We start from the raw sequence: 13,511 nt of genomic DNA, 5'->3' as shown, positions 1-13,511 counted from the left end.
AAACAACTCAATAATGAAAGTCTTTTTAAAACTGTCCAACAAATTGGATTAACACATTGATTTAACTTGTAGGCCTTTTTGTAACACCATGAGCGCAAGTGCATAAAACAAAGATATTGGTGCACCTTTTCTTTTTTTTTGTTTGTTTTTTTTTTACTGCATATATTTTGGGGTAGGCCTGCAAACACAGCCTGAACGTGTTGTGTACAACGCATTGCGGTTCTCAGTTGGGAAATCTGCTGAAGGCTTGGGCCAAGAAGAGGATGCGTGTTGTGATTGCATGTTGTTTAGTTTTGGAGTATGTGGTGTTGGGGGGACACTGTCTGTTGCGGAGGGGCCAGTGTTCTGGGGGTCTTGGTCTTCTGCACAGAGCTGTGCTGGCGGCAGTGGCTCTGCAACAGGAATGATGTGGCGGCGATTCCTCCTGTATGTCTTCCCATTGGATTGGATGATGCAGGAGCGCGGCTCCTTGCTCCTCTCCTTCACAGTCCCAAGTTGGTCATATCCTTTGGGGGTCTGTATACGGACCACTTGTCCCTCTGCTAAAGACTGTAGCTGGTAGCTTGACTTGTCATACTGATGCTTTAGAGTGAGTCTTTTGTTGAGAAGCTGTGCACTAACTTGCTGGGTAATCTTTGGGGCTGGTTCCAGTAGTTTGGTACACACTGGGATGGCTGCACATGTCTGACGTGACATCAGACGTTCAGCGGGTGAGCCTAATATTGTGTCACGGGGAATGTTCCTGAGGTTTAGAAGATCAAGGAAAACATGAGTTCCATCTCTGTGAGATTTCTCCATCAGCTGCTTGGCACTGCGAACTGCTCTCTCTGCTAGTCCATTTGACTGGGGAAACTCTGGGCTGCTGGTGGAGTGAACGAAATCCCATTGTTTGGCAAAATCTTTTAAATGCTGACTGGTGTATTGTCTGCCATTGTCAGAGAAGAGGGTATGTGGTGTACCATGAACAGAGAAGTGTCTCTTCAATTTGGAGATTACAGTCGATGATGTCATGTCACGGAGAAGGTCAATTTCAAACCATCCAGAATATGAATTCACAAGCACTTGGTAGTGCTTGCCATGCCATTCAAATATGTCTGTGGCCACTATGGACCATGGAAGGTCTGGAATTGCATGAAGCTGAAGAGGTTCTTTTTGCTGGTGAGACTTGGTGCTGTTGCACACTGCACATGAGAGCAGTTCCTCAGTGATGTTTGTTGACGTTTGGCCAAAAGATGATGCTTCTAGCCCTGCGCTTGGTTGCTTCAATGCCTGGGTGGCCTTTGTGCACAATGTTGATGTATTCTTTGTGCAAAGATTGGGGAATGACTGTCTTGTGACCTTTCATGATGATCCCACCTTCCACCGTGAGTTCGTCTCTGTAAGGGAAAAAAAGACTGTCAGCAGGCTGAAGCTAGCTTTTTCTTGGGGGCCATCCTCGTTGGATGACTGTACTGAGGGTTTGTAGCACACTATCCTCTGCTGTGTGCCTTCTGAGATCTTCCAGGCGGGCTGTGGAGATGTAATTCACCGACATGACCTCAAAAGTATCATTTTCAACCATGCTTCGGAAGATTTGTGAGTTTGGAGCTCTTGAAAGTGTGTCGGCCACATACATGAGTTTGCCCTTTTTGTACACCAAGGCGATGTCATAGCTCTGCAGCCGGAGCAACATTCTCTGGAGGTGAGCAGGAGCTGCATGAATAGGCTTCTTGAATATAGTTACCAGAGGCTGGTGGTCGGTTTCCACGATTGTGGGCTTTCCATAAATGTAGTCCCTGAATTTTGTGCAGGCGAACACGACAGCTAGAAGCTCCTTTTCTATTTTGGCATATCATGTCTCTGTGTCTGTGAGGACACGTGATGCAAATGCTACTGGTCTGCCATTTTGCATGCATGCGGCTCCTAGTCCATGGCATGATGCATCACAGGTAAGCGTGACTGGCTCCTTGACATCATAATATGCCAGTACCGGTGGGCTAGACAGGAGTGACTTAAGGCGGTCAAATGCCTCTTGATGCTGCTGAAACCAGCACCATGCAGTCTCCTTGTTTGTCAATTTCCTCAGAGGCGCTGGAATTTTGCTGAAGTTTGGGATATACTTCCCAAGGTAGTTAACCATGCCAAGAAAACGCTGTAGTGAATTGACATCTGTGGGAACTGGCATGTTAGTGATTGCCACAGTTTTAGAGGGGTCTGCTTTTAGACCCTCGCTTGTAAAAATGTGGCCTACATAGCCTACTTGTTCCAAGTGGAATTTGCATTTGTCAGGATTTAGCCTGAGATTGACCTCTCTTGCACGTTCAAGCACTCTCCTCAAGTTGGCATCATGTTCAGCTACTCCACGGCCTCCGACATGATGTCATCAACGATGACTGAGCATGGTTGACCTGCAAACAGGTGTTCCATGGAGCGCTGAAATACCTCACTTGCAGAGTTAATGCCAAATGTCATCCGTAAAAATCTGTAACGCCCAAATGGAGTGCTGAATGTTGTTAACATCGATGATTTCTTATCAAGGCGTATCTGCCAGAATGAATTTTTCGCATCACGGAGAATACTGTTGCCCCTGACATCTGTGCTGCTACCTCCTCAACACTAGGCATAGGGTAGTGGGCCCTTTTCAATGCTGTGTTAAGGTCTTTTGGATTTATGCACAGTCTGATTTCTTGCTTGCCCTTTTTATGTGCTGCCACCATGGAAGAGACCCAGTTAGTGGGCTCTGCGACTGGTGTTATGACACCTATGCTTTGCATGCATTCAAGTTCAGCTTTGACTCTTTCTTGAATAGCTATGGGGATTCGATGGGCTGGCTGGATCACAGGCTGTATGTTGGGATCCACAGTCATGGAATACGTGACTGGGAGCTCTCCTAGCTCTTCTCTGAATAGGTCTTTGTATTCTGTAAGAATCTGTGTGTTGAAATCTGATCTGCTCTCCATGGTGACTTGATGGACATCAGGACTCATTTTGACAACTCCCATGTTCATGCATGCACGAAATCCTAACAATGGTTGAACCTCTTTGTCCACTATGAAAAAAGACAATGAGTGTTGTTGCCCTTTTAAGCAGCATGGCAGTGTAACCATGCCATCAGTCTTAATGGTGGTGCCCCCATAAGCAACAAGATTTGCAGATGTTTTGTGCTTTAAAAGTTGCTTACCATTGGTTACTCGTTTGAGGTTTTCCAGTGACATTACATTGCATTTTGCCCCTGTGTCAACTTTCATTTCGATCGGCTTGCCATTTATATGTAGTGTAACAAATCCTTCATCCTTCTCATTGGCTTTAAATTTGACACAGTTAACACAATTAACTTCGACACCATCCACATAAAACGTTTCATCTTCGCATACTGTGGGCTGATCTGCTGCTACTTCGTGCACTAGCTGATTAGAAGCTTTTCTGTTTGAATTTCTTGTATTTCGTGGTTTAGACTTGCAACAACTTTTGTAGTGGTTTAGTTTTCCACAATTATGGCATTGTTGTCCTAACGCTGGACACTTTTCCCATTTGGCTGCATGACTGTTTCCACAGTTGCTGCAATTTGTGATGGTCTGAGGGAATGACTTTGGTTTTAACTGGTACTTTCTGTTTGAAACTGGCCTTACTGCATCAACACTGGTGGCTTGTGTGGCTAGCGTCTTGCTGTTTTCCTCCGTCATCTCGTGAATGCGACAGGTTGAAATGGCTTTGGCTAGCGTTAACTCGCTGTCTCTCAGAAGAGTTTTTCTTAGAGGGTCACTGGTAATGCCACACACGATCCGGTCACAAATAAGCTTGTCAGTCAGGTCTCCAAAATCGCAGCTTTTAGCTTTAATCCTCAAATCACTGATAAATGACTCAATACTCTCACCTTGTTTCTGATTCCTCGAATGGAATTTGTGTCTTTCCATCGTCCTGTTGCTTTGCGGGTTGCATATTTCGCGAAATTTTCTCTTCAAGCAATCGGGATCCTCTCTGGACTCCGCCGCGGCTATTATTGCTCCGTCTGGCCCGGGTGCGTGCACTTCAGCGGCATAGACGAACGAACGCTCCCATTCAATGGCTTCTGGTCCAGCAATATTGAGGAGAATATAAGCCCTCGTCCTCGCAGGCTTGTTGAAATATGCTGCAGCGATAAAAATATCGTACTCCCGCTCGAAAATTCACCAGTTCTCGGTGATATTTTCATCAAAAATAAGAGGGTCTGGTCTGCGAAATCCATCCGCCATTACGTCCAGGTCCCTCACAAGGTAAGACAGTTCGGGGAGAAAAAAAAAGCAACAGGTAGTCCGCTGAGAGTAAAAATTACTCACAGGCGAGAAGTCCGTACCGGGTTCTGACACCATGTAGAAACTGGTTAATTCGTGTGAGTCAAGCATCACGCAGTCTTGGAACAACCTGTAGGTTTATTCAGAAAGCAAGAAACATGTGGAGTCCAGTTACCGAGGCTGACATCCCACAGCTCTACTACTGTGACTAAACTTCACAGAAGGGACCCGAGCACACTGATTGGCCTAGACACAAAACACATATGTACGGTGGCCCATAGTGAACAAACAAGATGAACAAGATGGACAAAGGACTTTGTCGCATGGTACAAGCAGAACCACCTGCAGCTCAATGTGACAAAGACAAAGGAGCTGGTGGTGGACCTGAGGAGGGACAAGGCACAGGTGACCCCTGTGTCCATCAGGGGGGTCAGTGTGGGCACTGTGAAGGATTACAAATATCTGGGTATGTATATTGACAATAAACTGGACTGGACTAAACACTGACGCCCTCTACAGGAAGGGCCAAAGTCGTCTCTATTTTCTGAGGCACCTCTGAGGTCCTTCAACATCTGCTGGACTATACTCAGGATCTTCTATGAGTCTGTGGTGGTAAGTGCTATTCTCTATGCTGTTGCATTCTGGGGAAGCAGGCTGAGGGTGGCAGACACCAATATACTCAACAAACTGATCCGCAAGGCCAGTGATGTTGTGGGTGTGGATCTGGACTCGCTGATGGCAGTGTCAGAGAGGAGGATGCTGACTAAGCTGCAGGCCATTATGGACAATGGCTCCCACCCACTCTACAACACAGCGATGAGACATGGGAGCACATTCAGTGCAAGACTCATTCTACCAAAATGCACCACAGAGCGCCACAGGAAGTCATTCTTACCTGTGGCCATCAAACTCTATAACTCCTCCCTCAGTGTGGGATTCACAAGGTGTAGTACTCAATATCAAACAGTACTGTTCATATGTGTAATAATAATAAATGTGTGCAATAATTCAGAGGTACAATAATTTGAACTGCCTTATACTAGATGCTTAATATTTATTATTACAGTCACCGCCATTTTACTATATTCATAAGAACTTAAATCTCCTTACATATTGCAAATTTCTCTTTGTTTTAAATTATTAAAGTGCTTATTCTTTTACATAAATGGTTGCAACTGTAACAAATGCAATTTCCCTCTGGGATCAATAAAGGATTCTAATTCTGATTCTTATTCTGGCGAGCTCTCACAAATGCCCCTCAACATCAACGCCTACATGGAAAAGTACAGCGAAGTGATGGACCTAGATGTCATTAGTGCCACAATGGAAAGCATGATAGTGGAGAGAGAAAGTCTTTCACAAGGAATGGAAGCATTACATATTAATGCCTTAGATCTTCTGTAGAAAGAGAGCAGCAGCCACACTGGGCAGCCCTTCACTTCAAGAAAGCAAACCAGAAGGACAAAGGTTATGCATAAGTACAATTGCACACAGAGCGAGGCGATGGTGTTCTCACCCTATTACCTTCTATTTGGTAGATCTCTTCGCCTCCCAATGGATCTCCTCTTCAACCTGAAAACAGATTAGACAAATGGCATATATAAAGAATATGTGACTGGCTGGAGGAAAAGAATACAGGAGGCTAATCAGATTGCGACAAAGACAGCTAACATAGTTGCAGCCCATGGGAAAAAAATACTACAACAAGAAAGTGCAAGGGAGAGACCCCCAAATTGATGATATAGTATTGACCTGCAATGTAAGTCCAAGAGGTAGTCCAGGCAAAATGCAGTCCTACTGGGAAGACCAAGTGTATTATGACACTTTAGGCCAGCCTTCCATGGGTCACAGGAACTGTGAGGTAAGCCTGTCACCACTGAGGTTAACTTTTGAAGACCATGGAAAGTGGCTGAGGCATATGAATCCATGTGTGAAAAATGTTAATAAAGTTCTTAATAAAGTGTTAAGAAAACAAGTTAATAAAGTTCTTCTGGGAAACATAACCCAGTGATCAGCTGTGCTGAGTGATCAGCACAAAAAAGCCTATGACACACTACATGATTGTTTTAATTAGAGCCTTTCAAGCTCAGCAGTCTACAGCTCTTAGCTCTCCACATAAATCTGCCACAAAATGTCTCTCCTCAACTAGTAAATATGAAAATTTGTTTATGAAGTATCATAACACATATTTGGTTCTTAATATTTACTGTGTTTCTTCATGATTTATTTAACCTTGTAAATGAGCAGTGCCTGACCAGTGGTCCCAAAGTTTTATTATATACTTCTATAACCTAAGAAAAGTTCAGGCACTTTGCACTTCCAGTTCATGTAGTTATTAAATAATAACCCTTAGTATGTAATAAGCCTGGGATTTGAAGGTGTTAATACATTCATTTATGGTCTGCTCCTGGTTCCTACACTATTAGTTAATATTTGTTACTATAATATCTAACCTTAGTTATTATATTCCTTATTCTTAGTTAATATATTAGTCAATTCTGTAAATGTTCTTCTATGTTAACTACTGCAAAAACAAGCAATTCCTTACTTCATTATCATTAATAATGAAGCATAGTGTATTATTTATTGCAGGTACTTGCTATATTTGTTCATGATTAGCTTGCGCGTAGTTACTATGGTACTAAGGAGACATATTGTAAAGTTTTATCAATTTAACTGTGTTCATACCACACCTTGAACATATAGTTGTAGTATCAGAAGGGACTACACAACAGTAGCAGGGGACAGAACTCTGAGAACTTGGAATTGAGTTCTGGCAGATTTAGCTTCAAGCCAGAAGGCTGGATTCCCACAGGATGAACAGAGATATGGCTGAGAAGTTGTCTGAAAACTGTTAATCACAGAAATAGAAGGTAAAGGGAAGTGGGTTAAGCAACAGACATGGTTCTCCTTCAAAACTTGAAAATGGAGGTTCTTTAACTAATCTGACCTTATTTAATGGTAATTTGTTAAAATGTTAAATTGCGGGTGGCACGGTGGCGACCTGTCCAGGGTGTATCCTGCCTTCCGCCCGATGACTGCCGGGATAGGCTCCAGCACCCCCCGCGACCCTGACGGAAAAGCGGCTTAGAAAATGGATGGATGTTAAATTGCAGTATATTTATTTATTTTCCCCCAATCCCACCCACTAGTTAGGACTCCCCCAGTCCCCAAGCACTAAGAGGGCGAAGGCTCACACAGGCTTTCTCTGAGACCTGTGAAGCCAACCGCCACATCTTTTCAAACTGCCACTAATGCAACACCACTGAACAGCTGAACATGCTCAGAGGAAGGTTTTGTTCTCACCAGGTCTATTATGTCAGCTAACAGACACCTGCGCTAACTAGCATCACGTTAGCTGATGGGGGGGTCATCCTACCCACCTAGAGAGAGCAAGCGCCAATTGTGATCTCTTGGACTACTGGCCACAGATGGCTGTAACATCACTGGGGATCAAACTTGTGATCTCTTGATGACAGGTTAGATGGTAGCTTCACTCGAGAGCCAGAAATTCATTTTAAATTTGTTACAAAATGGTTAGCTTTACATGTTGTACAGAAAAATATATTAATTGTAATTTAAAAGTTTCTCATAAACTCAAATTGTAATATGTGTAGCGGACAACCCCAAACTAGGCGAACCAGAATCACACTGCTTAGGAGGACTCCACATTCCTGAACTTTGAGCTCAGGACTTTCTCAAAGGTCAAGCAGATGTCATCAAAACAGGATTAGGGTGCCTACTGTTTTATGACTCAAAAGGATGTTATCTTGAAAATACAGACGCAGTGGGAGGCCTGCAACCCCCTTTGCTCCATATGGCAGACCATACCAGGCCATAAATCCTGGCCTGGAATTCAGCTGCAGATCTTCCCAAACTTTAACTAAGCTTGTGAATTAACAGATTTCCACCATTCAAGAAGTCCAGAGATATCAAGAAATGGGTTGCTATGAGAATCTATAACAAAGCTAGCCTTTTTAGATTTCATTGACAATTTAGATATGGATCCACAAGTAGTGAAAATGAGGCACATCACACCACCACTATGTGCTTACAAAGAATCCAAGAGACTTGGACATTGTCTGCTTTGTATATTAACATTTATATAATCTGTAAGCAATATTACTTGTTATTAGTATTATGTGTTATCTAAATAGTACTTATATCCAACTTTAATAACCAACAGCGACAACCATCTAATTGTAATGAGTTAAATCAGTGACCAATATATATCCTGAATGTGGTTTTCTTTTATTTCCTTTGGTCCTTTCGTGGTCAATTTTATTTCTTCAACATTTATACAGACTATGGTATAGGAAAAGCATTACCCATGTTCTTTAACATGTGTTGTGTATCAGGTACCGAGGATTAATCTCTCCCTTATAAACATATCTGAATATTCTGTTCATTCATTTATTCTGAAAGTTTAACCAATTTGATGATATAAGAATGTTCCTTTGTTTAAATTAACTGAAACAAAGAAGGCAGTGATTCTGGGGAAGGCGTTCCTAAAATTAGGAAATTAGGAACCCCACTCAGGGTTGGAAACAATGAATAGCTAATTAAGTGTTAGGTTAGGAAAGCCTATCAGCACTCTGAATCCACCCCAAGGGAAGGGTCAGCAGTTGGAGCAAAACCCCAGGACAGAAAGAGACAGAGAGACAGAAAAAGAGAAAAAGAGACAGACTGAGCAGGAGTCAGTGTTCTCAACCAGAAGATAGCTGAGCTCCTAAGTTTGTGCCGGCCTTAGTCAGAGAGACAGGCCAAAATTGGAATGCCCCAAGATCAGATCTGCTTAGATCAGTCTGTCTACAGACCTTCAGTTTAGACCACCCTCAGAGAAGAAAGGTAGATGTTTCTTGTCTGCTAAAGAGAGGTAGTTAGTTAAGTTAACGTCACCAGCCTCAGAACTTTGACTGCAATCGAACCGGACACAGGAAAAGAACAAGCGGTTTGGATGCCACAGAGACCCAGCAGCACACTCAGAGCCACGCACTAATCTGTGAGCAGATTAACCAGCGAAAGGTTGCCAGAAACCACCCTGAGACGGCCACGAGACGCCACCCTTCACCAATCACTGACGGGAAGGTGCATGCCCGCATGGCGACACAGCAACTGCAACCAGCGAGGAGACAAAGCAACGCGTGAGCTCCGGCCTCAAAAACAGCCCTTTGGAAGTCTGATTCCCACGTAAACTGGTTCCATCAATTGACAGTCAGGGATCTGATGCCAATTTATTTAATAAGATTTAAGCTAAGATAAGCGTTTAATAGGTACATCTATCTCAGCTATATGTAGTTACTCCTGTCCATACTTAGGTTAGTTCCTTACAGAGACTCATTCAAGTTTAGGTTTCCCACATCTTCCTGAGAACCACCCTGCTTCATATCACTTAACTGAACCACTTCACACAAGCTATGTTGTCCTTTTAACTTTTATCCTTTTTGTTGTGTTTTGTTCTATTTTCTTTCATTTATCATTGAATGTAGTCCAGGGTAGTTTAATATTTAGCCAATAAACTCTATTTTATCGAAGCATCCTCGATGCAAGCATCTCTCTCTCTCTTGCCCTGGTCTGTGGACTTCACATAAATCCAGGTTACCTCACACCCTCATCTAAAGGTTTGAGCAATAATAAAATTAATATTGCATAGACCGCATTTGATTTTTTTCAGTAAAATATGTAAAGATAACCATTTTGAACAAAATAATAAAATTTACAATACACTATAAAAATGGGTTCTTTGTTCAATCTAAAAAGTGAGCTCAGTACTTTGAATGAAAAAATGTAAAGCAAAATAAGTAGATGAGATGAACAAAACTTTTCATTTACACCATTACACACTTCAACTTCTGCCCTGTTGCACTTTTTCCACTATGTGCTCTCAGTATAACTACAAGGAGCTGGGTAAAAATAGTACCTTATTCAGAACAAGTCAAAATACAATAGTATTAGTTGTATATGCATTAGTTGTCATTTATTTCCAAAATACCAAAGTTTGATTAACATTAGAGATAGAGAGACATGAGGGCAAAAAATCAATTGGTTGAATAGTAGCACACCAAATTATTTTGTTTTCTTTTTTTGTTGAACAGAGAACAGAAAAACTAAGACCAATTTTTTTTATTGTATTTTGAATTCTCTGCCTGTGAAAAGATTGGAGCAGCCCTGTTACCAGGCCAGCCTGCTCCTGAGGATCACTGCCAGTGGTCTTGAACAGTAGAGCAATTACGTCTACACATGTGGACATCATTGCTGTCCTGCCAACAGCACAGAACATCACTGCTGCCCCACCTGTGGCTCAGGACATTTCCTCTGCCCTGCCAGTGGATCAGAATGTCACTGCTACCTCATCAGCAGCTTCTCTGCTGCCCTGGATGTTGCTCCTTGCATGTTGTTCCACCCGCTCTTGCCACCCTGACTGTGGTCCCATCCGCTCAGTCCCCTGCCATTCCAGCCTCTGAGTCCCTGTCCCTGTCTTGACTCACTGGCAGCCCAGTTGCCTGACTCACCAGCCGTCTAGTCTGCTGACATGTCAGCCACCCAGTCTCCTGAAAATATGGCTTCCCAGTGCGTTGTTCAGCCAGTCATGATAGCTATGGCTATCATGCCATATGCCAGTCATGCCACTATGATAGCTCCCCAGTTTCTGATTCCAGCCTCTCAGTCTCCTGTTTGTTACCCTCACTTGTTTGCCTTGTCTCAGCTGCCCAATCTTATGCCAGTCCCTGTCACTGATTATTTGCCTGTTCCTGTTTCTGTGCCTGTCACTGTCTTTGTTCTTTGTTCAGCCTTATCCTTCATTCTGCGTGCATGAGATGGCCTGTGTGGGTCCTGATATTGAAGTAAAAATGGCTGTCTGCCCTAAAAAGAAATCTTTGTCATGGAAAGTACTGTAATTGGGATGAATTAGTAAGGTAGATTTGGGGCAGAGAATGTCACAGGGCAAAGCCTAAAGAGATCGCTCTCTCTCTCCCTCTCTGTCCTTTCTCACACAAATATATGTCCATAGTCACACAAATATATTTCCACAGGCCTGAAAATAAAATCCACTTAATTTAATACCAAAATCATAGTCATTCACACCTGCTCTCAGGTCCTCAAACAAAAAGTGTAGGCTTTTGTGTGTGTGTGTGTGTGTGTGTGTGTGTGTGTGTGTGTGTGTGTGTGTAAATGTACAGAACACTTTGCATGCTGTTCATCAGTGAGATGATATGGCCAAGAAAAGCTGTTAATTTAAGTTAGAGGCGGGATATCATTTTAAGTAATTGCACTTGGTAAATTGGTTATTGTAGCCTTGGGTATTATTATCAAAGTTCTGTTGGAACTTTTCAATATTTCATGCATAGCAGACTCTCCTATATATCAATATGTGTGAATACCATTACAACTTCAGCTAATATTTTAATTGCTTCTTAGGAACAGAGGGCAAGCCAAATTGCTTTGATATCCCTAAGGCTTCTGCATTAATTTGAGTTGCTCCTTTGGCCTGTATTTGGAAGGTCCTGACCTAAACTCATTGTCGGGCCATTCTTGCTATGGATCAGTCAAGGCTGGCTGGAATAGAATGCAGGGGCAAATGATGATGATGGACAGTGATGATTTGGGTATGTAGCAACGCTTTTGGTTAATTCTTTTTCCCATTTCGTTAGCCTTTCCTTAAGCTCCAGACACGCTATCTCTCCACCTTTTTAAAATTTACACTTTGTGGCATTGGTGCTGCTTTCAAAGCTGTCTCATGCATCTGGCACCTTTTCATATGCATCCACCTTGCACACTGTGCTTTCTACTGGATCCTAATATCATACATTTGCAATATGAATAGCATAAATTTGCAAAAAGAATGAACAGAACATTATAATTGATGCTGCTTCTTGCTGAAAGTACTTTTATATTTATAAAACTCATAAAAATGTCACAGAAAGGAAAAGAAGATAGACAGCATTAATCCAATAAAGTTAATGTATGTTTTTCAGTGAGCAATAGTATTCCTTGATCTTTAGTTCATAATGTTTTCCATGTCATGTAGAAAGTGTTATTAAAAATCTGTGTTCAGTGTGATTCATTTTTATGCCTTCTTCCCATTTCCTTGATGGTACTGATACTGTTGGTCAGATCTGGTTATTAACCTAAACATTTTTGACAGGGGTGTATTCGAGGAGAAAATGATTTTCAAACATAGGATGGATCTGTTGCAGAAATTGCTTTCTCCCAGTAGCACTATTCTGGGTTAGAGAACAAGACAAATAAGTTGTTCTAAAGGATGTGTTAAATATGTACCTTTTTAGTTATTGGGAAGTCAGGAGTTGTGCCATGTGTAGTGTATTTGTTTGCTAGGAATCAGGAGTCTGTAATTTTATGTTTTGTTGCTGCTAAAACAGGACAGAACAAAATGGTGGTTGAATGTTGGCTGATAAACAATAAGCATGAAATTCTAATTTCATTACATACTGTTTGTTCTATGTCTATTCATGGTTCATCTGTCTGATTGGTATGTATCCATACAGTTGGTTGCTGAGGAGCTTTGAGTCTCCTTGAGCTTTATGCTTACTATTTATGGCAAAATGACAGAAAATATATACTATATATAGATTATGGTTTTACACTGCAGAAACAACTGAAACAACAGGACCTTTTTTTAGATGAATAACAGATGAAAAATGGTTTCTTATTTAGTCCCGCTTTGAACTAACATACCTCAGAGTGAAGTTTTACTGCTAAGCTTTTTATTGTGAGAGGAACCTAAACGACAGGCATGAAAGAGGAAAGAAGAAAGAGGATTTTGACATTTTCTTGATCTCCCCAGCATCAAACCTACAATAATGAGATAATCACCAAGCTCTTTGAAGATGGGACTGCTCTCAGACAAAGGCAGTGGATTCTCAAATTCCCTGTGATGGGCATCTTGTCTAAGTTTAATGCATACATAATAATAAAAAAGCTGTATTGATTCTTTGTTTTGTATGTTTAGTAGCATATGTTTTACTCACAAGGCACCTCCCACCCTGCATTTTTTTTTTGTGAACTGGAAAAAGTTTAGCTCAAAGCAGTCAGGTTTGCTGCATCGCAAGCATTTTTGTTCAAATAAGTTTCTGTTGTGTTTAAAATGAACACTTCTCCATCTATACGCACACCCCCCCTTAAATGCCTATGACTATGCATAGGTCATAAGCTGCCATGAGCAATTCTCCTTGGATTCAACAGTTTAGTGTCTCGATGGATTTTGAATTAATCAAAAAATCAATTAATATACTAATTAGT

This window comes from Pygocentrus nattereri, chromosome 25 (genome assembly GCF_015220715.1).
Source record: "Pygocentrus nattereri isolate fPygNat1 chromosome 25, fPygNat1.pri, whole genome shotgun sequence".
NCBI lineage: Eukaryota > Metazoa > Chordata > Actinopteri > Characiformes > Serrasalmidae > Pygocentrus > Pygocentrus nattereri.
The sequence above is the reverse complement of the archived record's forward strand: the minus strand, read 5'-3'. Positions refer to the sequence as shown.